The sequence below is a fragment of the Macaca thibetana genome, chromosome 1, assembly GCF_024542745.1.
Source record: "Macaca thibetana thibetana isolate TM-01 chromosome 1, ASM2454274v1, whole genome shotgun sequence".
In the NCBI taxonomy this organism is placed as follows: Eukaryota; Metazoa; Chordata; class Mammalia; order Primates; family Cercopithecidae; genus Macaca; species Macaca thibetana.
In genome coordinates this window covers 161,534,123-161,560,669 of record NC_065578.1, presented here as the reverse complement: position 1 = coordinate 161,560,669, position 26,547 = coordinate 161,534,123, and the positions used below count along the sequence as shown (strand labels likewise).

General features: G+C 51.0%; 2 protein-coding genes across 5 annotated transcripts in view; both read left to right on the top strand.

Moving 5' to 3' along the window:
* Window positions 1–26,547, top strand: part of SHISA4 (shisa family member 4) — a 429,323-nt gene that overhangs the window by 186,206 nt on the left and 216,570 nt on the right. The gene's annotated exons all lie outside the window — the stretch shown is intronic.
* Window positions 1–26,547, top strand: part of NAV1 (neuron navigator 1) — a 278,022-nt gene that overhangs the window by 110,838 nt on the left and 140,637 nt on the right. The gene's annotated exons all lie outside the window — the stretch shown is intronic.

Genomic DNA, 26,547 nt, shown 5'->3' with positions numbered 1-26,547 from the left:
GGCCCCGGAACACAGCTGAGGCTCCACTTCCTCTGTGGATCCCGAGTGGGAACGCGAGTCGGATTTCCCCGCGGTGTGAGGATTCTGGCCAAGAGAAGCGTCTAGGGCCGGGGGTGGGCGGGCTGCCAGCTGCGCGCATCTGGGCTCACGTCCTATACCTCAGCCCCAGCTCTGGCCCCAACCCCTACACCCGCAGGTCTTTTAGGGCGTGTGGAAAGCTCGGGGCTTTAGCGCCGAGACTCCTGTTTGACCGGGAAGTCTTTGCCCTGTGGCTAATGGAAGCCGAGCAGGCGGGAAGGGAGGAACAAAGCTTGCTCGAGTGGAGGAAGCACGCAGAGCTGCTCCATTGTTCTCCATGCCTGAAGAGTCTATGCAAAAACACCCGAAGCGGGCCCCAGAACTGCTGTTTCTCTCCCCGGAGAGTCCCTGCCCTCAGAGAAGGATAGATCTGGGATGTGCCGGACGCCAGGCGGCCATGCCTCGGGAACTGGCACGGGCCCTGTTGGGGCCACGGAACAAGGACGGCGAGGCCTGGAGCCCAGGCGAGATGCTTTGGCTGCGCGGACTTGTTGCGGTGGCTGGGATGTGGGTCCTCCGGCGCCGAGGGACCCGAGCTTCCTGGGTACCCGGCAGGCTGCCCGCCCGCTGGGGGCTGGGAAGGGGCGTGCCCATGCGCGTGTGAAGGGGCGGGGCCGAGTGACGGGCTGGGCGGGTGGGAAAGATCCAAGAGCTCGCCCGGCGGCCCTGGAGAATGCGAAGCTGGAGGAGACCAATTTGGCCTGCTGCAGTCTTCCCAGGGACCCTCGACTCCTGTGTGGGCTAAGATGAGAGTCCTCTAACAGGGGCAAGGATTTGGGCCTTTGGAGAACCGATCCTCACGCAGAAGGCCGCAAATGGGCTTTGCAGGGACAATCAGGAGACTAGACAAGGGCAAAAGAAGAGCAGCCTTTTCCCCTGGGAGCCCCTCCTGAAGGTGGGGATGGCTGGGTGGGTGCAGAAGCTGACCAGGCAGCCTCACTCTGCAAAGGGAGTGTGCCACCCGGTCCTCAGTGTGGGGCTGAGGCTGTCAAAGGCCCTACCCCAGGGAATGGAGCAAGAGAGACAATAAGGGAAAAATTTAATAAATTTTTGGCAGGCACCATGGCAGGCACCAAGGAGGGATATGGACAAAATGCAACTGGCCCATGTGGTAGAGAGCCCTGCTGAGGGACTGGAAGCAGGGTGAGAGAGGAAGGGACCGTGTGTGTGTGTGTGTGTGTGTCTGTGTGTGTGTGTGTGTGTGTCAGACTGAGATAGGGACTTGGCCAGGGAGGGCAAGGGAGTGTCAGGGCACAGAATAGCAGAAGGCACAGAACCCTTTTCAAGGTCAAGGCTTTACTTGTTGGGCCTGACTTAGCTGGTCTGTGTCCTCCCCAGGCCTGGAAGCCATCACACTGTCCCAGAAGCTGACTGCCCACAGAAGCCCTCTTAGTTGCTCCTCAAGAGGAACCAAACAGCCCTGAGATGGCTAGGGAGGTGGGAGGAGGGGCAAGAGTGGGGAGGAGAGCAGGTGGGGGAGGGCAGGAGAGGAGGAGAAGCTGAGCTTTGGTCCCTTATTCCTGCTCAGCAGTTGCCATTTCTCAAAGCACACTGACACAGGAGCCTTTCAGCAACCTTGGAAGTCAGGAGAGAACACCTCCACTTCCCAGTTAGGGAAATGCAGAGTCAAAAGCATTGAGGGCCTTAAAGTCATCTATGAGTTCATGGTGGAAGGGAGATTCTGCATTGATCTCCTGAGTCCTAAGTCGCAGCTCTTCCTGGGAGACCTGATTGAGAGAGGAAGAGTCAGCAGGCAGAGGGACCTGCCCAAGGCTGTGTCTACTGGGCGTGGGCCACCGGAGCTGCCTCGTTGACCCCACAGAGGGCTGAGGGGCTTAGCTCTCTGGGATGGGGAGAGAAGGGTGGAAACTCCCAAACCTGCCTGTCTCCAGCTGAGAGGACCCAAAGTTTGGGGTTGGGGAGTTGGTTCAGACTGTAGCAAGGCAGAGCCTGGTGTCAAACGGTGGTGGGGAGGAAAAGAGGGGAGCTGGTGACCTCCAAACTAAGCTTTTCCTTGTGTGAAGGGTGGAGGGCAGACTGCCTGGGGAAGGGGTAGAGGGAGAGGAACTACAGAGGGAATCGTCTTCCAGAGCCAATGAAGGTGGTGTTCAGGTATCAGGCAGGCCCTCAGTGTAGAGCAGGGTGGCCTCTGGGGAGAAGAATGGTGCCTTGATGTTTCAGGATTGTGATTGAAGACAATGGGCATTTGTCCCCACCTCAGTGGGGCTCAGTGTCCAGTTATGTTCACTCCCTAGTACCATCCTAGATCCAAGAGGCTGCCAAGAATCAATTTCTGAGGCGGAGAGAGGGGGTGGGAGTGAGGCAGCTTCAAGCCAGAGCCTTTCTGTAATAAAAGAGAAGCACTGAAACCTGATCATCCCCTTCCCAGAAACCATCCGGGGTCCCAGATGGTCTAGGCAGGCTCCCTGTCCCTTCTCTAACCTTGGAAGCTGCCAAATAACTAGGGCCCCACTGGGGAACCCTAGAAACTTGGAAGACTGAGGGGTGAGTACCAAGGGCAAATGGGCTAATTCCAGGAATCAGATGCCTCTGGACCCTGGCCTGATACTCACGTCAGGCAATTTGGCTCCAGAAGAACGGCCACCAGGCCCTTGGCCTGGGTCTGGGGGCTAAGCTGGAGGCTGCATTCCTGAGTTCTCTGTGTAGAAGTCCTAAGCTCTGTGACCCCCTCTGGGACTCAGTTTCCTCATTTGTGAGTGGAAGAGACCCTCCCATGGCTCATCCTTACCCCATAGGGATGGGAAGGGGGTGTAGATTAAGGTGATGAGACCTGGAAAATGTCCCAAGTGGCTTAAAGAGAGCCTGTATTAATACAAAGCAATAAAATACAGATGCACCTCAATTTATCATGGGGTTATGTCCCATTAAGCCCGTTGTAAGTTGAAACTATCGTAAGTCAAAAATGCATTGAATACACCTCATGTACCGAACGTTATAGCTCAGCCTAGCCTACCTTAAATGCGCTCAGAACACTTATATCAGCCTACAGTTAAGCAAAATCATCTAATGTAAAGCCTATTTCATAATAAAGCTGCATATTTCATGGAATTTATTGAATACTATACTAAAAGTGAAAAATAGAACAGTTGTATGGGTACTAGAAGTATAGTTTCTACCAAATGTATTACTTTCATGTGGTCATAATGCCAAAAAATCAGAAGCCAAACAATCACAAGTCGGGGACTGTCTGTACTATAGTGACACCCCAAATCTTCCTACCTCATCATCCCTGGGCCTGAGGATCTCAAGGCAAAACCAGTCTTTTGACACCCCAGGTGTTCATGTTCCCTCCTTCCGTCCTTCAGGAAAAGGGGGCAAAGTGAGACAGCTAAGACTGCCCAAGGTCAGGGCGTAAAAGAACCCAGGAGCCTGGACTTCCTAGTCCCTCTTCCTCTTGAAGGGGTCTGGACCCACACAAGGGGTTGTCGTGACAACAGTTAGGCCCTCAGAAGCGCAGGCCAAGTAGAAATGAGGAAGAAAGGCAGGAAGCTATTAATTTCTAAGCCAGTTGATGTGAATTTTTTGCAGGGAGGGACGGTGCAAGGGGGTCGCTCCAGAGAATGTGCTCTGGGATACTTTGAGTAGCAGGGGAAAGAAATGTGTTCACAAATACTTCATTTTCCTTTTTATTCAGTGTATTGTGAGGCTGGGGTGGGTAAAGAATTCTCCAAAGAACTGCCGCCCAGAACAGATAGGTGATATGTGGAAACTTATCCAGCACCCTCAGATTCCCTGAGGCCTAGCAGGAGAGTGAGGACAAAGCTCACTTTTGCCCTTCCCCTGGGTAGCACCAGTAGTGATGGAGGATGCTTGTGGAATCACAGGCAGGAGGAAGGGCTGTGGCAAGGTGCAGCAGCCTGCAGGTGTGTGTATGTGTGTGGAGAAGGCACTGGCACAGAACCTTGGAGCTGTGAGACCTCCTGCCTTCCTCCAGGTTAGCACCGAGAATGTTTATTGTCTTACCGTATCCAGAAAGTTTTCTTCCAAGGCTAGGCTTGGGCCCCCACCTAGGTCATGTTCCTCTCCTTTGGGCATTGCCTTGTTCTGACTGCTGCAGTCGAAGCTGTTGGCTTTGACTCACAGCCCATGGCTCTGCCTCTGAGAGTAATGCATGGATGAATAAGTAGGTCCTGGGGCAGTTCCTCTACTCTGGGGAGAAGATACAGATGGAGGAGAAGTGCCCAGAGCTACTCTGGCTCTCTGAAGCTTAAACCAACCCAAGGAGATACCCTTTACCATCCATCACTGATGGCTGTAACCCCAGGCCACAGGCCCCTTCTAGACCTGGATTGAATTGGTAGCAGGACCAAGTCACCTGGAGTCCTGGGATGTTTCCTGACACTTCCTTCTTGTTTTACCCCTTCCCACTCTCTCTGCCCAATTTGATACTGTGGCTACAACTGCCCACCCCCTACCACCCGCCCCCATCACAAGCTGCCGACACCAGATCCTTCCTCTTCTGCTGACCTCCAATCTTGCCTTTCTCTGCAGCTATCCTTCCACACACATATACCACACCTCACAGCCTCTGACCCTGAGGGTGAAGGTGCAGACTGCTCCATGTGGTACAAGGGAGAGCCAGTGTTGTGTTGAGCAGGCTGAGCAGAGCCCTCAGGGTCCATAACTGCAGCTCAGCCACCTCTGCAGCACACTGCAATGTATTCCTGGATAGCCAGGTCCCTTTCTCTCTGCAGAGCGCTCCACCTCCCTCACCCTTCCCTGAGGTTTCACAGAACCCTAGAATGGAAATTGTCTAGTTGAGCCACCTACCTCAAGCCAAAATGAATCCCTCTCTAGCATCGTAGGCAGGTGGGTGTTCTGTTTACACTGTCCTAGTGACAGAGGCCTCACTACCTTATTTTCCAGGAAAGCACTCATTATTAGAAAGATATTTCTTCTGTTGAGCTTTGATTCTGTCTTCTGAGAATTTCTACCCATGAGTCTGAATTTGCTCTCTGGATGCTTACAGATGAAACTAGCCTACCTTTCCCAGGATCCCCTTTATTTTATTTGGGGTCCAACACCTATCTATGCTCTATTCATCTTTTCTCCTTTGCCTCCTCCTTCCATTTTTCTTCCATTTGTCTTCTTTTGGAACAAGACCTGATAGGAGATGCCTGACCTGTTCACCCTGACTCATGGGCCCAATGGAGTCCAGCTCTCCACCTGGACCCCACTGTCTGCATCTCAGAGCGGCTCCCTGCCGGGGACCCACAGCACCTGGCTGGTCTTTTCCTGGCCCAACCAGGAAGCTCTCCTCCCTAAAGCCCAAAGCCTTCTCCCTCTGCCTGGAAAGGCTGAGCCAGTCAACGAGGGGAAATGGATGCCACATGTTTCTCATTTGCGCTGGCTGACCTCCCCCCACACCCTGTTTGGATTACCCAGATGCGTTTGATGTCCCGGAGCCTGCGGCCTTTTCTCTCATGCACAGGAAGGGCCGGGTGGGGAGACAGCGGAGGCCAGGCCCAGCTCACTGGCCCTGCGTGGGCAGGTTCCCTCCTATAGGAGGCAGACATCACCTCCCACACCTTCCCCCACACTGCTGCTTCTGGAGATTAGGCCTCCCGAAGGAAGCAGGACATCAGTGCCTTCAGGGTTCAGCTCCACCTTGTTCAGTGAACACAGGTCTTTGCTTCCTTCTGACCCCCAGAGATAAGGGGGCAGACTGGGAAGATGCCCCAGGAACTGTTTTTATCTCCCATCTGGAGGCTGAGGGAGGAGCAGAGTTGCACTAAAGGTGTGTCTGGCATGGCTGTCCAGTGTGGGTGCAGCAGTGTGTTCCTGGGATAAGCAGGGCGACCCGCTTTTCACCATGGTGCTTTTCACCTTGTATAAGCACCTTTTTTTCCCCTCAGACTTGATGTCTCTGGAATGTGGAGGGGTGTATTGCATGGGTGGGAAGCTCCCATTGGGGAGAATGAGGACCCACTGGGAGTTTCCAGACTGCTCAAGCCCATTCTGGTGCTGAGGTAGGGATGGGAGGGCATGGAGAGCAGCCTATCTCCAGGTTCACCCCCTAAGAGCTTTGGCTCCAGCAGGCCCCAAGCTCTCCCTGCCAGCACTGTTGTATGTTGCGTGTTTGACACACACTTCTCCAGCTCCAGCCAAACCTCAGCAAGGCAACCAGGACTCGGCAGGGTCTGGGCCTTGGCCTGAACCATCCTGGAATCTATTTTGGACATCTCAATGATACATTTCAGGGCCACTGGAGTGGGTGGTTTCTCTGCAGCGTCCTCTAATTTCTGGGTGGCAGCTCTCACTATGGGCTTCTCAGGGTGCTTTCTCCTGCGAGTTAGAGGCGTGGAAAGCAGGGACAAGGGCAGCCCCAAGCCCCGATATGCTGTGTGTGCTCGCAGCGTTGGTCTTCGTGGAATCCCAGAGTTGTCATCAAGATTATCCAGTTGGGGTGTTGCTGTTGGATATGGTCTGGTCTGGAAGGTTGAATGTTATAAGCTGTAGGTGTTTCCATGGAGAGCTGGGCTTGTAAACTACGACCTTGGGCTGAGCAGGAAGATAGCGAATGTTGAGAAAGCAAGACTTAGGCAAGTGTGATGAGAGGTATTGGGTTAATAGGTTGTGTGGCACATGGCACAAACCCCTAGAACTCGGGTGAGGTTGGGTGTCAGGGTGTGAAGACTAAGTGTGCAGTGAATGGTATGTGTTCACATGGATCAGCTCATATAAACACAAACTCACCGGCTTGCAGCACATATGCACATACTAAAGGGACATTTGTGTGCATGTATATGTAACAGCTGGGCAGGTTTAAAAGAGTCTGAAATATGACCCTGGTGGAACAGCTTCCCCCAAACAGACCCCTAGGCAGAGCCCACTGGGGTTCGGACTCCTTGGCTTCTTTCCTAGAAAAGCACTGTAAGTGCTGGTTACTCCTCAGACTCTGAGGACACAGGCTCCCTTTGCCCTTGGTGACCCACTAACCAGGCCCTTCCCTTTTGGGGAAGCTGGCAGCCACCCTGCCTTCTCTCTGCAGGGTCCCTAAACTGTCATGGGGTGTAGGATTCCAATATACCCAGACTGAGGCTGCTTCCTTAGGAGCTCCTGGGACCTGACTATCCCAAGGGGGAAAAGAAAAGCTCAAGAATCAAAAGAATAAATAATCTAATAGTTACCAATAACATGTATCAATCACTTGGTAAGTGAAAGGCATTGTTCTTGTTCCTCAAGCCAAAATGAATCCCTCTCTAGCATCGTAGGCAGGTGGGTGTTCTGTTTACACTGTCCTAGTGACAGAGGCCTCACTACCTTATTTTCCAGGAAAGCACTCATTATTAGAAAGATATTTCTTCTGTTGAGCTTTGATTCTGTCTTCTGAGAATTTCTACCCATGGGTCTGAATTTGCTCTCTGGATGCTTACAGATGAAACTAGCCTGCCTTTCCCAGGATCCCCTTTATTTTATTTGGGGTCCAACACCTATCTATGCTCTATTCGTCTTTTCTCCTTTTGCCTCTTCCTTCCATTTTTCTTCCATTTGTCTTCTTTTGGAACAAGACCTGATAGGAGATGCCTGACCTGTTCACCCTGATTTACGGAGCCAGTGGAGTCCAGGTCTCCACCTGGACCCCACTGTCTGCATCTCAGAGCAGCTCCCTGCCGGGGACCCACAGCACCTGGCTGGGCTTTCTCCTGGCCCATCACTTAATACTCACAATAATTCTATGATCCTGGCACTTACAAGTGAGGAAACTGAGGCACTGAAATACAGGTAATCTGGCCAGGCACAGTGGTTCACACCTGTAATCCCAGCACTTTGGGAGGCCGAGGCAGGTGGATCACTTGAGCTCAGGAGTTTGAGACCAGCCTGGGCAACATTGCAAAACCCTGTCTCTACTAAAAGTACAAAAAATTAGCCGGGATTGGTGGCTCACACCTGTAGTCCCAGCTACTTGGGAGACTGAGGTGGAAGGATCACTTGAGCCCAGGAGGTGGAGGGTGCAGTGATCTGAGATCATGCCACTGCACTCCAGCCTGGGTGATAGTTCAAGACCCTGTGTGAATACAGGTAATCTGCCCAAAGCCAGTAAAGCAAGTGAGCAACAGAGTTAGGATTTAAACTTAACCCCGATGATAACCTGCCTCCAGGAGCCTCAAGACTCCCTCAGACATTGAGTTTGATTCCTTTTAATTCAGGAGCAACTTGTCAAGCAGTTAGTGTCGGCAGAGCACTGTGCTTCCTGAGACTGAAGTTCTGGGCCCTGCTTGCTAGGTTCTGAAAGGCTGGATGAGGAGATAGAAGTGTCCAGGCTCATTCCGGTACAAGGCAGAATGCAGCATGCTGTGAAGAAGCCAGAAAGGGCGACTGAGGACTCAGCCACCTGGAAGTGGCATCGGTGCATAGGGTGTGTGGGGGCACATGTGAGATGGGTGGGGAGGGGGACATGCTACAGAAGTGATGTGAGTTTTGATAGAAGGGTGAGATTCTGGCAGTAGAGGCAAGAAAAGCTGGAAAAGGAAGGGAGGAGGAAATGTGGGCTTGATGGCAGGTAGTGAAGAGTCCTGTCTTGCTTAGAGAGGTGGAAAAGGTGGTGAAAGCAGAGATGAGATCAGAAAAACAGGTTGGAGTGGGATCATGGCTGATCCAACATGGAGTGCACTGGGACTCAACGGTAGGCTCTGAGCAGACATTTGAGTGCAAGAGACCAATAAAAGTTCGTCCCCAAAGGATCCTCAAAAGAGTCCTGTGCCCACTGGTCCTTGGAGATGTTGCTGATCCATGAGATCAGCCAGCCAGAGCCTCTCTGCTCCAGGGAGGATTACTCTTGCAGCCTATGCAGTGTCCACATGGGATGGATGGAGGGAGAGGACTCCTCCAGCCTCCATGGCCAGAGGTTGGCCCTCTGAGAGGGTAGGGGCACCCCTTATCCTAACTCTTAGCCTAAACTCAAGTCTTCATCTTCCTCTGTTCCTTTGGTATGCCACCAGGCTGTTCCAGTTGTCATGCCCTGGGAATTGATTAGTCCCTGCTGAGTGAGGTGCAGTGCTCTGCCCTGACCAGGAATTGTTCTTCCGCTGCCCCAGCCCTGGGAAGTGCCCTGCCGAAAACAGTCCCACAACCCACAGCAAAGCTTGAACCAGACTACATATAGCAAAACCAAGACATTAAACCAGTTTGGGACTAGACGGGAGCTTTTCAATTGCACACTATTCAGCGGCAGGCATAAGTGGTGTGGTGCCACGTACTAACTCTAGCTTTCTTGTTCGATCCAAGAAACCTTCCTAAGGAGCTGGAAGTTGGGGAGGAATTTAAAGGAGTTTTAAAGGAATATTTATAGGAATCAGAGGCTGAGCGCAGTGGCTAACACCTGTAATCCCAGCACTTTGGGAGGCCAAGGTCGTAGAATTGCTTGAGCCCAGGAATTCAAGACCAGCGTGGGCAACAAAGCGAGACTACATCCTTACAAAAAGGGTTTTTTAAAATTATCTGGCCGGGTGCGGTGGCTCACGCCTGTAATCCCAGCACTTTGGGAGGCCGAGGCGGGCGGATCACAAGGTCAGGAGATCGAGACCACGGTGAAACCCCGTCTCTACTAAAAATACAAAAAATTAGCCGGGCGCGGTTGTGGGCGCCTGTAGTCCCAGCTACTCGGGAGGCTGAGGCAGGAGAATGGCGTGAACCCGGGAGGCGGAGCTTGCAGTGAGCCGAGATCGCGCCACTGCACTCCAGCCTGGGCGACAGAGCAAGACCATGTCTCAAAAAAAAAAAAAAAATAAAATAAAATAAAATTATCTGGGCGTGGTGGCATGTGCCTGTAGCCCTAACTACTTGGGAGGCTGAGGTAGGAGGATCACTTGAGCCTAGGAAGTTGAAACTGCAGTGAGCTATGATTGGGCCACTGCATTCCAGCCTGGGTGACAGAGCAAGACTCTGTCTCTAAAAACAAATGAATAACAAATAAAATAAATAAAGGAATCCAAGACATTTGGCACAATGGGAGAAGACATTCCAGTTATCCAGCTTTGTTTGTTTGAAGGTAGGAGAACTGGATGGGAACTAGCTGGCTTGGAGCCCTCCGAGCAGATGGTCCTTCAGAGAGTGAAGACAGCCGGCTGCGCTGAGGTAGGAGAGCCTGTGGGGAGTGAGGGTTTCCCTTCTCCTAAACTCAAGCCTTCATCTTTCTCTGTTCCTTTAAGATGCCATCGGCCGTTCCAGTTGCCCTGCCCTGGGCGTTGTTGCCATGGGATTCCATTGCTGTAGGAGTGAGAATGTTTTGCCATAGAGGATCTGGTTTTGCCGTGGAGTCCCGGTGTCCCTAGGAGCTATTGTCCTAGAGTTCACGGGTTGCCATTGGTGTAGGTACTGCCCTACTGTCTTCATGCTTCCACAGGGCCTTGAGGGTGATGTGATGTCCAGGGGTGGAGCATTTACAGCATAGCCTCCCTGTCATCCTGCCCATGACTGCAGCACCCGGGAAAGAGAGTCCCAACATCAGGGAAGGCAGCAGAGCCTGTCTGGGGCGGGGGGCAGGCAGGCCAGTGCTGCTGCTGCTCCCACTGCCACAGCAGACATGCGAGTGGCCTTCCTCAGCTGCAGTGGCGGGGCTGAGACTCTGCGCTGCCTGACACTCTGCCTGCCCAGTGGGGTTTGCTTGCTGCTCGGCAGGCAGCGTGGAGAGGCTGTTGCTGCTCCTGCTGCCACCATCAAGGGACCCACTGGGCTCCTAGGAGCACCAGCGTCAGGCCTCCCTACTTGGCACCCCAGGACTTTCCCAGCCCAGCCTGTAGCTTTGGGACCACTGAGGGCCTGCTGCAGGTCTGGTCTTGGAAGGGAACACTTAGCCCCTGAGACTCTAATCGAGGCCATGCACTCTGCAGATAGGTCAGGCATCCTCATCCTGAGGACCCGTGGGGGACCATTTAACACTCGCAGACATGTCTGAGTCACTGGAAGTCAGCAACAATAAGGACAAACATTTATTGAGCACTCACTGTTTGCCAGCTGTGCTAGCACTTTGTGTAAACCCATTTTATCCTCACACTGAGATATTAATCAAGGATCATATGTAAAATATTTGACAACCCTCACAGGCTTCAGAGCTGGAGGAGTTCTGGGATGCCCCTGTTAACTGTGGTTCCTGGATTGTGGAGGTCCCAGAGGAAGGGCCCAGGTGGCCAGGGTGGTAAGGGGAGCACATGAGGGCTCAAAAAAGCACTTATTTGACTACTGTAAGGAAGTGTTTCATATTTTCTAGCAACAAATATGGCCTTATTGATGCATACTTGTTGACTTGTAACCCCACTGTTATATAAGATTTAGGTACAAGGAAACTTAGGGGAGCCTAAAGGAGGCTAAGCAACTTACTCCAAAGGAATGTGGCAAGTTCATGGTCAAGCTAAGCTTCAAACAAGGCTTGATTCAGGCTCATCATTCAACCACTATGCACTACTGCCTCTTGCACAAGTAGCAACTCCCTGCTCCCCCTGCCCTCTCGATGTTCTAGAACCCTTGCACTACATCAGTCTAGCAATGGTCCTGAGAGCCCAGGCCCATAGATATCGGTTCTCTCCTGCCCTCCTTAGCATTCCTCGAGAGTCAGCTATCTGCCAAGTACCCTTCCTCCCAAGCCTCTCACTGTCTAGTGTAGGAAGCAGACCCACAGAGGGATGCTTAGGATACAGTATGATGGCTAGTGCTGGACAGAGCAAAGCCCTGGAACTTCAAGAAGAGCCTCCTCAGATGTACAGGAAGGAACAGGGCCAAAGTGGCTGGGATGAAGATAACTAGAATAGTCTGGAAGAGTGGGGGCCTGAAATAAGCTGTTCATCTGCCTCTTTTTGACTGGGAATGCTGGCTCTGTCACTCGCTAACTGTTGATCTTGAATAAGCCACTTAACTGCCTGGTAAAATAGGGATTAGACTCCCCAGCTCCCAGATCTGGGAGGCTGGATGAGATGCTGCATGGGAAAGGGCTGGTGCAGAGGCTGGCACGTGGCTGGTTCTGCAGATGTCAGCCCCATCAGCATTTCAGGGAATGGCTTTCCTTTTACTCTCCCCTCCGTTTACCCTCAGCCTGTAGCCCCTGATTTCTAGACTAGATTTCCCAGAGTGCTGCATCTAGCGGAGAAGTTAGCTTCTTCATGGAAGATTTAAGGACTCATCATAATATCTATCATTTATTACATGTTATGCACCAGACACTGTTCTAAGCACTTTGCATGTATTCATTCATTTAATCGTCGCAACAACCTAATGGAGTAGGTACTACGCTTATCCCCTTTGTAGCAATGAAGAAACTGAGAGGTTAAGTAATTTCCCCAAGGTCACACAGCCAGGAAGTGGAGTCTGGGTATGACCCCACAGGCAGTCTGGCTCCAGTGACCTGCCTCTTTAGCCACTATGCCATAAGGCTCACCAGTGGAGAGCACTGGCATTCTTGCATCCCACAGGCATAGTAAGCCTTGTTGGGCAGCAGCCCAGATCTTTTATTCTAAACAGGGTGGCCCACTCTGAGGTTTCCTATAAGAGTTTAGTGGCCCAGGGAACTGAGCCTAGAACATCCTTGGACCTGCTTGGGTACCTGCCGCAGGCTGAGGACAGCTTGTAGGATCTATGGCTGATGCACTTTTACCACCATCTGTGTTTAATTCTGCACTCTGCACACCCATCCTTTAGGTCCCAAAGGACCAGTATGTCTGCTACAGGGGACAGGTGTGCACCAAGACTCTGGTGTCTGGCCTTGGCCTGGAGCCCTATGTGTCTCTGAGTCCCTGACTGCCTGGGGCAATAGAAGGAGCACCAGCTTTGGAGTCATGCATTTGAGGGTGCAGCTCAATTCCATTGCTTACCAGCTGGCTGTCCACAGCCCTCTTTGCACTTATTCCTCATCTGTGGAATGGGGCTTGTACCCACAGCAGGGGGGTAATTATATGGATTATCTAGAAGAGTGAGCATAGAGCACCTGGCACACCATAGATGATCAGTAAAGCTAGTTCCATTTCCACGTCTCCTGCAGGCCTGCAGACACCCTGTCCTTCCTCATCCTAACCGCCAGGGCTCTGCAGACCCTAGGGGCGACTAGTGGTCACAATAGGCTTCATTCACAGAATGGCTCCAGTCACTGACTTTGTTTCAATTCAGCCCTGATACTTTAGCTTAGACTCTTGGTTGTGCATTTACAAGCCCCATGGAGCCAGCTTAAACAAAAGGGGGAGTTTATTAAAGGACAGACAGCTGTCTCATAGGGCTGGAGCTCATGAACCAGCCATGTTTCCAGGGGAAAGGAACGAAGTTTTCTGTGCCTCTTCACGTGCTCTGCATTCTTGCGCCCTCTGTTTTTCTACACATCTGATTCTTCTCCTCTTGTACCACAGACAAGAGGTCTTCTGCCCCCGGTCCATGTGGCGGAAGAGGGATGCCCATGGTTTCATGCCTTCTCTGTCCAAGACATCAGCCACTTCCCCCCCGGGGGGGAAGGGGAATGGGAACTGTCTCTGATTGACACACCCATAACAAAGAGAGAAGAAAATGTTCTCCAGAAGTTGCCTTTGGCAAAGGTTTTAAGGTTATATGTCAGCCCAGTGGTTGTTTAGACTGTGACAAAAAGAGAATAGAAGAAACAATGTGGAAAAAGTCAACAGACCATGAGATGTGGAGATTATCAAAGGGTAGCACCTTATGTTCGAGCCCGTGACCCCTTTCCAATCCTTAGCCTGGGCCTGGCTCCTGTCGAGATGAAGGTGAAAACTGGCCATGTCCTCATTGCTGGGCAGGGATGAGATTCAGGCCTGATCTATAGCGTTACCCCGGATTTGTCATTTCCCTCTCTACCCCGGGTTCAGTGAAACCACCTGTCCTGTTCACAATCTCTCCATTGACCAACAAGCCCTCTGGTAGTCCTCCATGCTTCCTCCCAGGGCTGAGGCATAAAATCTGCCTCAGTGGCCTGTTTTCACACAGCTGGGAGGACATCTGGAGAGGAACGAGGCCAAGACATCCTGGTTCCTTCTCTTCTTTCATGGGGGAACAGGTGGATGGACTTGGTGCTGATCCATTATTTCCCACAAGCATGGGGTTGGAGCTAGGATATTGGGTTTTGGGGAGGGTCCCCTGGTTTTGCCTTACAGGGTGGGGTGTTCCATGCGGGAGATGGGAAAAAATTTGCCAAAGAGGATCTAGCCCTGCTTCTGAGCCAGAGGAGTCCAGTCTGGACCTGGGCCTGGGCCTGAGGCAGGGAGTGGATTCCTGCCATTTTCCCACACTCTGCATAGAGATTGGGTTTCCTGTTGAAATTGTATCTTTGGATTACAATCGTAAAGTTCCCAGCTTCTCAACTCAAGCTGTTTGCAGCAGTCATCATCATTACTTTATTGGGTTCTAGGAGGGAAGACATGGAGTATAGTAGCCAAATGCACAAGCTTGGGGTCAGAGAGACCTAAATTCAAATCCTGATTCTGTTTGAGACCAGCCTGGCCAACATGGTGAAACCTCGTCTCTACTAAAAATACAAAAATTAGCTGGGCATGGTGGCGCGCGTCTTATAATCCCAGCTACTTGGGAGGCTGAGGCAGGAGAATCGCTTGAGCCCAAAAGGTGGAGGTTGCAGTGAGCTGAGATCGCGTCACTGCACTCCAGCCTGGGGACAGAGCAAGACCATGTCTCAAAACAAATAAACAAACAAACAAATCAAATCCCGGCTCTGTATTAACTAGCCGTGAGATCCCAAGTCAATCAACCTCCCTGAGCTTCAGGTTCCTCATCTGTTAAATGGGTCAAATACTATCTGTCTCGTAGGATTGCTATGAAGATTAAATGAGATAATGCGTGTAATACACCGAGCACAGTGTCTAGCAAATGAAAAGCACCCCAAAATTGATCATTTTATATTACTATTTCATTGTTATCTACCCACTCCACTCTGTGGGTTTGTAGAGGAAGGAGTCATGGCCTCTGCCCTTGGGAGCTCCCTGTCTTGATGGAGGAGACACAGCACTGCACAAAACAACCCACTGGTTGGTTGGAGGAAACGTGGGTCTTGCATCAGGGAGCTCCCATTTTAGTGGAGGAGACGAGCCCCAGCCGGTTCTTCCTGAGTCCTTTATTTTCTTGGACCCTTCCTTATGAGCCGTAGTATGCCCTCAGCCTGTCCCTCTGCCACCAGTCCACCCTTCTCCCCTGCAGCCAGGCCTGCCATCTCTAGAAAGCCCCCGTCTCTCCTTTCTGTGTCCTTGAGCCTGGGTGTCCTTGGGTCACTGGGTGACTTGCTCATCAGGTCCTGCCTGTGTGCGCCAAGCTTGTTCTCAAGAAACATCTCCCCAGGATGCTGGTTCCTCTCTAAACACCGCCCAAATTGCAGACACAAAAATTAGACCTGTCAGTTTGCACGCTGTCTGCCTTAAATTTGCATTTGATTAAGAAGCACCAGCATCCTCCCACCCACGCTTCTTCCTTCCCAACCTTCTTCTCTCTGAAGTGCCCCCCTACAACCTGCCTCACCATTCTCCCAGCTCTCTCCCTTTGCTGTGCTCAGGAAATCCTCCAGTTGGGCTCCTCTCCGTTGCCTCGGCCACTCCCGCAAATATGCGTGGCATTCTCTGCTTCTGGCCTCTTTTCTGAGGCCAGTTCTGCAGAGTTTGCCTGGGTACAGTGTGTTCTCATTGTGCCTCCAACAGTGTCGGTTCCTGGAGCTTACTGTCAGGAGTCCAGCAGCTTTCTTAGAAATCAGCTGCCTTTGCTGAGGGCTCATGGAGGTGGAGTGAGGCCTGGCCTCCATTTCTGTCCCCACTGGCCACAAGCACTAGCTCATGCAGGAAACCACTAGATGCAGAATAATCTTTGCCAAGCCCTCTCCTCTACTCCTCCCATCTCAGTCTGTCTCTGGAGGGGTGAGGGCAAGAGCCACAAGTGGGCAGATAGCACTGTCCCCCACCCCAACCTTCTGAGGTCAGCTGGATCACCTTCACTCCTCCCTTGGCTGAAAGACAAAGAGAGGGTAAGACCAGGATGCTTCTTAGAACACCTGGCTCCTTTTCTGCAGACACACCTTTGGAGAATCATCATTAAGATGACGGAATTGCCTCTGCCTCCCTGCCCACTCCCAGCCCGACAGTAAACCTGCTGCGGCTTGGAGTTTTTCTACCATCTACGTTGCATCCTCCCTCATCTCTCAATTATCTGTGCTAGTGTTAAAAAAACAAAAAAGCCATTCCATCTGCCTCAAACTGCTCTTCTTAGGATTTTGGGATAGCAGTTTTCCTCTTCTGGTTTCCAGTCACTTTTGACTATGACTGGTGCCCATTTTGATTCCTTGAACTCACATGTAAAGGAAGGGAAGGAGCAGGGAGCTCCGAGGGAGTGGGCAGCTGAAGGCTACTCACCCATTGGTAAGTCCCTCTGAGATCAGAGGGAGCGGGTTGCCAGAGGGAAGGAAATGAGCCCCGGAATCCCACCATTCTCATAAATGGCCCACCACTCTAATCGCTCCTTCCTCAGCCACATGGGCCTCCGACCTGCCCATGGAGAAGGCTGGGAAGCCAGCACCTCCTTCTCCATCTCTGCCTCCCCCTTGCTTCTTGGCTCCCATATGTTCAGGGAATGCAAACTGACACTAGTATCAGCCTGAGCCAGGCATAATTGGAAAGGGAATCTTTCCCCACCCCCAGCCTTGTCTTGCCACCCTCCTTACCAAAAAAAAAAAAAAAAAAAAAAAAAAAAAAATCATATATTATCTCAAGCATCAAGCAGCTCTGTTATGTAGGAAACATGAGTCTGGAAGAAAAGACAGATGGGGTGGGGGATGGTTTATGAGGGCGGTCGAGCAACTGTCCTTTATATCCACTGAGGAGAGATCAGGAGAAAATGATAGTAACAAGAAGAGCAAGGACTGAGGTTAGACTTTAAGAGCTTGCCTTTATGATAAATAAGAGCCAGGAGTGATGGGCAGAGGAAGCCAGGGCCATCTCCCTCCGTGCCTGTCTCCCCGGCAGCCCACATCCTTGGCTTACTGCCTGCCTGGGAGATGTTGTCCACCTGTACCCTGGGGCAGAAAGAGCAAGTGGGATAGGGCTGCTGAATATTCTGCCTTTCTCCTGGGTGGGAGCGGCCTTCCCTCACTCTCAGCTCCCTCCTGGCCTGTAATTTCGAGGGCCTGCAGATTCAAGGACTTGGGGTTTCTGGGAGGCAGGGAAGTATGGGGCTCTGTGTGGGCTCCATGGCAGAACCAGCAGGCAGCCACCCTCCGCCATGTTCCGCGGTAGGATTTCTCTCAACGGAATTCAAAAAACAAGAGCCAAGAATAGAGGCAAGGTCATCGTGCTCCCTCTCCATGAAGCCAGGCTCCCAGAGAGGTTCAAGACACCTCTGGGTCAGAATTCACCTGAGAGTATGCGTGCAGCTGAGGCTGAGGATGTCCCCTCCCCTCCAATTTTATGGCAAGCCACAGCATCACAGCATCAAAGCTAGAGGAGTTCTGCGAGATTAAGTACAAACTCTTTCATTTTGCAGATGAGGAAACTGAGGCCCAGAGAAGAACAGGAACTTGCTCAGGATCACCTGGGGCTCCCCTGACTCCTGATGCAGTGATTTCCCTGCTAAAGTTTAATGAAGCCATCCCCTTCCTTAGGCCGTAAAGTTAGGATGCCCTGACTGGGCACACACAGCTGGTTCTTGAAACAAAGGAGTGGGCTAAGTGCTGTTCCCACCCTGGCAGGTGTGTTCTCTGGAGCTGATGGTCTCCTACAGAGAGGGAAGGAGCAGGTGGAACCATGTCAAAGCTGGGTGGGATCATCATCCCATCCCATCTGACAGATGAGGAAACCGACATGCCCAAAAGCAAAGTTTGCCCAAGTCCACCCAGCTGGTGAGTGGCAGATCAGAGACCCCAATCCAGGCCTCCTGCCATCTATTCCTGTCCTGTGATTCTTGGTTCTTCTTATTTTAGGCTCTGGACCCGGGGAGGAGGAGGATGTGCTGCCTGTCACAGCAGCACCTCAGCAAACAGCTGCTGCCGTCCTGACCCGTGACTTTTTAAAACTGTCTGAGGTTTTAGGGTCAAGTAACAAACTCACCTCTCCCTCCCTGTGGCTTTTAAGCCTCATAAATATGCTTTTAAAAGTCACTCCGCAGTTCCTCCCATGTGTGGAGACTCATATTGCTCAGTGAAACCTGAGGGGCAGCCAGAGCTGCTTTCTATGGCTGAGGGTAGTGGCTGAGGGATCCTCTTCTGGAAGATGCCCCAAGTGTAGGGACATGCCCAGCCCTTGACCATGCAGGGTGGAGGCCCCCATCACTCATCTGATGGGCCAGTCTCACTGGCCAGAGTCCCATCACAGGCCATGGCCGTAGGCCCCAGGAAATTCTGGGCCATTGGTGTCAGCTTGAGGCACTTGAGACCATAGCGCCCATGTCTTCCTCCTGCTGAGGGCTCCTGGGGCCCGGAGACTGCCTCAGGTTTCCCCTTGAGAAAAGTTAAGGTGGCGACAGCAGTGGGCAGAGTATGAAGTCATATCTGCCAAAGTCCAAGCCCCTCTCTCAAAGAGCAGGCCGGCAAGGAGGATTTGGAATTTCAGCCCCAGATCCAGGAGGCTCCCATCCCCCTGCCTCCTGCCACCCCCCACCAGCTTCCCAGCACCCATACTCTGATGGCTTTAGCAGGCTTTGTACTCAAATGGGAGTGAGCTGTGCTTCTACACCTCTTAAAAGGTGATTTTTAAAGGATGAAATGTGATGTTCGCTAATGGGCACTTTAAAAGCCTTGGCACAGAGAACCGTGTGCCATGGACTGGGGTGATGCCAGCTCTGTCCACCCGCTCATCACTCCTATCCACTGCCACCCGTGGCTTTCCTCCTGGGGTCTCTCTGCCTGTGTCCCAGCCCCTCCCCATGGCCTCAGCACTACTCACTTGTGTGGGGGTGCCGCTGTGGAAGGCACCTTCTGGGGACTGAGACTCCAAGGGTAGAGAGGTGGTGCTGGGCATGGGTCGATGCAGCCCCCCACCCCACTGCTTGGAAGATTGGAGCATGGAAGGGTGAAGGCTGCCAAGAGCCACCTCTGTGGTGTATAAAATTGACACTGGTTCCTAGTCTACTGAGCTTTCAACGCTCCTGCCTGCCTCTTCCAGGCCCCATTGTGTGAACAGAAGGGGGCCTTTGGGATCCTTCCCTCCACCTTCTCACCTCACCTCACTCCTCTCAGCATCTTCATTAGCTGCATTGAGGTCACTCCTGCACCTTGCTTCCTTTTCCTAACTCCTCTGTTGAGCAGAGCCACGGGCGGTGCTAAAAAACAGAATCAGGTCCTTGGATGGGTTTTCTAGGGAAAATGCATGACCATGGCCTAAGTGTTGCTGAACCTAGGGTAGGAAAAGAATGGAAGGTAGCTGAGGATGGAGCTTTGGGACCCTGTGTAGCATTGTGGTTAAGATCCCAGGCATGGGTAGCAACAAATGGCATGGGGATCCTCAACACCTGTTGGGTATCTACTATATGCCGGTCTAGGAATTTCAACAATGAACAAAATAAACCTATTCCTTCTCTTCATGGACTTACAATTTTGTGGGACAAATGGCGTGAAGCAAATGATCACAGAATTCCTCAACTCACATTGGGTACATTTTATGTAGGGAAGTAAAGGGTGCAAAGATTTGGATTAGAGAGGCTGGGCCAAGGAGGGCTTCTCTGAGGAGGTGAGCCTTCAGCCAGGGCTCTGAGGCTAAGCAGGAGTCAGCCAGGCAGAGGGACATTATGTGTCAGCTCAGAGGTCCGAGAAGGCTCAAGTATTTGGGGAAAGTGGAAGGAGGCCACCCAGGTGGCAGTGGTGCAACATGAGGCTGGGAAGATGGGAGGGTGAGAGGGTGGGCTGGGCCAAACAGGGACTTGTAGATGAGGGTCAGGATTGTGAATTTTATCCCTACACCCAGTGGAAAAACAGGAAAGCTTTTAAGTGGGGAAATGACATCAGGTTTGTGTTTTTCCAAAGTCACTTAGGCTGCTGTGGGGAGAGTAAGTGAGAGAGGCAAGAGTGGTGGGTTCCTGGAAGACACTAGAAGCTGTTAGAGCCATCCAGGTGACACCACAGTGGCCTGGGTAGGGAAACGTCAGTGCAGATGTGAGGGTTGGAGGACAGTAAACAGATTCCTGCAGGCTCCAGGGAGGGAGCTGAAGTGGAGAGGTTGAAGAACTGCCCAGCAATTCCCTGGGAAAAGAGACAGGGACTTGTGGGCCTGCTGCACTGTGTTCCCTGAGCCCACAGTGAGGTTTCTGGTGACACCAGGATAAGACTTCTGAACCCCAGGAGCATCTGTGATCCTCTGCATTGATGGTTTTTTTTTTTTATGTTTACTTTTTAAAAAATTAAAGTACTTCATTTTGCCTAAATACAAAAGTTCCTTATGTATAAAGGAAATAAATTTAATAACAAAACGCTGTAGTTTTTCTAATGAGGATACCTTTTTAAAAACGTAAGCTCATCTCAGCTGTACTTAGGGTACATGAGACTTATATAAATTTTGAGCTCAGGAAAGATGGAGGAGCAATTAGAGTGTCCTGAGCAGGCAGATGTGGTGGTGACCATGACAGCAGCAGTGATGGTGATGGTGGTAGAGATGAAGGTGATAGTTTGGTGATAGAGATAACAGTGATTTTTTGTTGATGATGGCAGTGATGATGGTGATGTTTTGGTGATGATGATAGAGATGATTTGGTGATGCTTTCTTTGATGATGGTGGTAGAGATGATGGTGATGTTTTGGTGATGGTGGTAGAGATGCTGGTGGTATCTTGGTGATGCTGGTAGAGATGATGGTAATGTTTTGGTGATGGTGGTGGAGATGCTGGTGGTGTTTCGGTGTTGGTTGTAGAGATTATGGTGATGTTTTGGTGATGGTGATGTTTTGGTGATGGTGATGGAGATGCTGGTGATGTTTTGGTGATAGTGGTAGAGATGCTGGTGCTGTCTTGGTGATGCTGGTAGAGATGCTGGTGATGTTTGGGTGATGGTGGTGGAGATGCTGGTGATGTTTTGGTAATGGTGGTAGAGATGCTGGTGGCATGTTGGTGATGGTGGTAGAGATGATGGTGATGTTTTGGTGATGATGGCAGCAGTGATGGTGGTAGAGATGAGCAATGGTTTTGGTGCTGGTAGAACCAATGGTGATGACTAGAGCAGTCATCCTATCTGCAAATTCAGAGGCAAGGTTAGTAAGGGACACTCACTGTTATGGCAGTTGTGATGCTGGTCATTTCTGCACCAAGTGTGCCCAGTTATAAGAGCTAAAGGTGATGTCTAAAGGACCTACTTACTTCACTTCTCGAGGCAAACAGTATTACTGAGCCCAGGACCATGCAGGATACTGTGGAGTTCTAGCAGAAGGGTAAAAGTGATCCCTGCCTTCAGGGAGGGTATTAGCTTCCCCAGGATATAATACCAAGTGCTAAATCTCAGTGTCCCATCTCCCTGTATGATATTGATACCTTTTCATGGGGCTGAACTGAGGAGCTCTAGATATGTTAAGGTGCTCCCTCTTCAAAGCCGACACCTCCCCTCCATATCTGCCTCCTGCCCCACCCCACCTACACATACCTCTGTGCAGGGATGATACAGGTTAGAGTAGGCAAATGGAACTTTGTTGGACCAACAGGGAAGATTGTGCACCCTGAGGCTAACAGTGCTACAGCATGACCTTGAGCAAGTCATTCTACCTCCTGGGGCCTCAATTTGTTCATCTCTCCTAAATAGAGAATAGTATTTGCTCTACCCTTTCTATCTCAAAAAGCTGTGGGGAGGACCAAATGAGATCATGGATGTGAAAACTCCTGCACTCCTAAGCGTTGGGTGGACGTCACTGGGAGACGCAGACCGTGGGCATGCTGGGTCTCTAGGCAGTGCGCCTTTCTCACGGAATCTCCCAGCTGTCTGGTCAGCAGCCCTGGCCATAAGGGCGCTCTGGTCTGGGAGTTCCCACAGGGAACCATGCCACTGGTCACAATACCGATGCTGACTTCTATCTCTGGTGAGTAATGTCAGGCTGTCTCGAGGTTAAACTCTTAAAAGAGAGGCTCCATTTCTCCACAAGGAGCAGGCCCAGCTTAGGCTAAACGTCAGAGATGGCCGGGCGCGGTGGCTCACGCCTGTAATCCCAGCACTTTGGGAGGCCAAGACGGGCGGATCACGAGGTCAGGAGATCGAGACCATCCTGGCTAACACGGTGAAACCCCGTCTCTACTAAAAAATACAAAAAACTAGCCGGGCGAGGTGGCGGGCGCCTGTAGTCCCAGCTACTCGGGAGGCTGAGGCAGGAGAATGGCGTGAACCCGGGAGGCAGAGCTTGCAGTGAGCTGAGATCCGGCCACCGCACTCCAGCCTGGGTGACAGAGCGAGACTCCGTCTCAAAAAAAAAAAAAAAATAAACGTCAGAGATACAAGACTCTCTCTGCCATTCTGATCCTCTGCATCCCAGCCCCACTCTATCAGCAGTGTCCCGTCTCTCCTCTTCAGCCTGCCAAAGCTTTCCTCTCTCTTCTCCCTTCTCTACTTTCTCTCAGGACTGAACCAAGAACCCACTCACACTGAGGCCGCTACTAACTGACAACAGCCTAAAGCACTATGTTTAAAACGTTTTTTACTTGGCCCTCCAAGTCAGAAATACATTTTTCAGCAAACTCAGTACACACATACTGAGTCAAAAGTTTTATGAAACAATACTATGAACGATATGTTTAATTTTTCTGTATATGTGATTTCTTGATTGTATTGTATGTGGTCTAATTTTTTTTCAATTGCTGGTTGCAATCCACTACATTGATTTCACGATCCACAAATGAGTTACAACCTGCAATTTGAAAAGTCCCTGGCCTAAAAGAACCTTCTTTCTAAGCACAGAAAGTCCCTGGGAACTGGTTGTCAAGACAGTTTACCCAGATTTTGGATAATAGAACATTTTCTTTGTGCCAGGCCCTGTTCTGGGTTCTTTATGTGTAATAGTTCAGTGAACCCGCACAACCCCTCTGTGAGGTAGATGTTATTGTGATCATCATTCACATTTTATGGGCCAAGAACCTGAGGCAAAGAAAGGTTAAGTTCTTTATCTAAGCTCTTACTGCTAGTAAGTGGCAGAACGCAAGATGCCATGTGTTTAACAGTTGGGCTCTGCTGCCTTTCAGGGTGTCACAGAAACAAGGTGGCTTTGCAGAGGGATATACGTGAGGCTCTAAGAAAGCCTATAAGAAGTCCCTGTGGTCAGAGCAGGACTCAGATGCTTCTGGAAGGCAAGCTTGGTTTGCATGTTGTAAAAAACCTGCCAAACTGACTGGGGTCTGAGAACTTACCGCCCAACAGACACTCAAGCTTGACTGCCCTGTGGATGCACATAGACTGATGGCGATGCCAGTGGGGACGACTGAAGCCCTTGGGGTGCATGTTAGGCCCACGTGTAGAACTCTGCCCACTGGCCAATCAGCAAGCAGTACCAAAGAAAAGCCTGACTCCGGTCTTTACAAAAAAATACTGCCGTTAATTTTAAACACACCTCTTTTTGCAGGCTAAAAAGAAAAGTGAGCTTCATCATACACTCTTGCTGTTTTTTAATGAATTTATTGTTTTAGGCTCTGTGAGAATGCAATAAAAGTTAAAAGTGTATTTCAGAACACAGTGCAAATGTGTCTCCACCACATTTGATGGATTGCTTTTGAGTCCAACACTTCCGGCCCGTGGGCAGGCAGGCCCCACAGATGGGCTGCGGCATCTATGAGCAGAGCGAGAATGCGTCTATAAGGAATGGTCGTGGGAGGCACACACTTATCAGATTTCATTTCTGTTCTCTTCTCTTGGCATAGTAGCTGGAGAGTGGTAAAATGGGAGATAGAGAGACAGTGAAACAGCTGAAGTAGCAGCCTCAGTTATTTACAGACCAGATTGTCAGCCTCCCAAAAAATGAGAATTGACCTCACATCTCTCTTCTTTTCACAGCTGGGAGGGCCAGGCACATTACTATTGGCCATGCCCAGTATTGGCCGTTCTCACCTCCCCATCCCTCTGCATCCTCAGCTAAGCTCAGTGCAGAAATTCAAACGCAAGGAACAGGCCCTGCCATCAGAGAGCCCCCGCTCTGATGTGGGAGAGAGGGCAGAAGAGTTCAAGACCCAGATGGTTAACAAGGGAAGGCACAGGCATAGGACAGAAAGTATGTGGCCATGGGCACTGGTAAGGGATATAGCAGCTGAATAGCAGGCTTGTCTAGAGCCTAGATGTGGAATATTGCCCAAGAGTTGCCCAAGCACTTTGTAAACTGAGTCTGTAAATACCAAGAGAATGTCAAAGAGGAGCTATTGAAGCCAGGTGGAGTTAGGGAAGGATTCTTAGAAGAGGTCAAACGTGAAGGGCGGCAGTCATGGAGAGGGTGCTTCATCTGAAGGTGGGGCCCAGTCAGTGCCTTGAAGTGGGAACCAAAGACTAAGACAGCCCAAGCCAACATTTCTCAGTCCTGTTGGGGACTGGGCCGGCCACTGCTCTAAGACCTCGCTGCCAGGCCTGGCAGGTGGCCATCCCAGGTGTCCAGGTGCCCAGGTGCCCCACAGCAAGCCAAGGCCTCAATCCTCCCTTCACTTGATTTTTTGTGAGCCTTGCTTGCCAGCTAAGGTGTAGGGCCCTCCTTAGCTGTGGACACAGAGCCAAGTTAAGTCGCCATGGTAACCCTCTGGCTGATGAGGACTTGGGTTGCCATGGAAACTTGTCTAAAATCAAAAAGTATTTTGGAAGAGGGGTTGCAGCAGAGAGGAAGGGTGGTGGGGGATGTCTGCCGCAGTGCCGCACTACCCATGATTCTGTTCTGTGCCCTTCTTGGGTTCCTCCTGGAATAAGTGTGTGTGTGTGTGTGTGTGTGTGTGTGTGGAGGGGGTTGTCCAGGGCCCAGCCCAGGGCTTCTGAGAGATAGTCATTGCTGGTACCAGGAGCCCTCCTGGAGTCCTTCCACAGCAAAACATGTGTGTTAGGCCATTCTTGCATTGCTGTAAAGAAATACCAGAGGCTGGATAATTTATAAACAAAAGAGGTTTAATTAGCTCATGGTTCTACTGGCTGTATAGGAAGCAGGGTGAAGACATCTGCTCAGCCTCCAAAGGGGCCTCAGGGAGCTTTTACTTATGGCAAAAGGTGAAGCGGGAGCACGCTTGTCACATGGTGACAGAGGGAGCAAAAGAGAGAGTTGTGGAGGTAGGTGCCACACAGTTTTAAACAACCAGATCTCACGAAAGCTGGCTGGGCACAGTGGCACACCTGTAATCCCAGCACTCTGGGAGGCCGAGGCGGGCAGATCACTTGAGGCCAGGAGTTTGAGATCAGCCTGGCCAACATGGTGAAACCCCGTCTCTACTAAAAATACGCACACAAAAATTTAGTTGGGTGTGGTGGCGCGCATCTGTAATCCCAGCTACTTGGGAGACTGAGGCAGGAGAATTGCCTGAACCCAGGAGGCGGAGGTTGCAGTGAGCAGAGATCACATCACTGCACTCTAGCCTGGGCAACAGAGTGAGACTCCGTCTCAAACAAAACAAAACAAAACAAAACAAAACAAACAAACAAACAAAACTCACTCACTATAGCAAGGACAACACCAAGCCACGAGGAATCCACTCCCATGACCCAAGCACTTCCCATCAGGCCCCGCCTCCGAACTGGGGACGACCTTTCCCCGTGAGATTTAGAGGGAACAGCATCCAGACCACACCAACATGTCCTTCATTTCCTTGGTGAATGCTTGACAATATCTTTCATTGCCAAATCTGCTCCTTGACAAAAGCATAAAAGCCACAACGTTAATGTCCTACTGCTGCCTGTCCCCTGCTCCTGAGACCCCTGCCCTGGGATCCTCCATGCTTCTCGTCTCCTTTCTGACTGGGCGCTTCTTGTCACAAGGCCAGGGCTGGCCAGCCTCTTGTAACCTCAGCTTCCTCTTCACCATGGTGGAGAGATAAAAGTCCCTACTTTTAGACAGTGCACTTAGCCTGCTCAAAGGAACTGCTCCATAAACACTACTATCACTTACCATTAACTTACAACAAAAAATGAACCAGGCACTTGGTAAGGTATTTGTATTTTACTCATCCCAAAGGAATTTGCACACTTAAATATCATATCTTTCCCTCCATCTTCTTCCCCAAGTTACCTTTCCTGAAAGTGGGATGATGTTTAAAACAAAGCAATGGAATTTGAGGTGTACAACCCCTACGGTTCTGTCCAAATTCATTTCTCTAAACTCACGTTCTCCCTCCACTCCGCCCTAAACCCCGGCCTCCTAAGGCAATGAAGTTTGCCTATCTGGACCATTTTCTGAAGCTGGATGGCAGTCGGGGAGCCTCAAGAGGGAAGAAAAGAGTGGCAAACATTTCATTGGCCCAGTGGCCGGCCTCATAAGTCATCATTCGTAAGTAGAATTATTTATTCCCAAATCACCATCCTGAGCCTGTTTCCCCTGTACCTAAAGGTCTTTTCACTTCTTGTTCA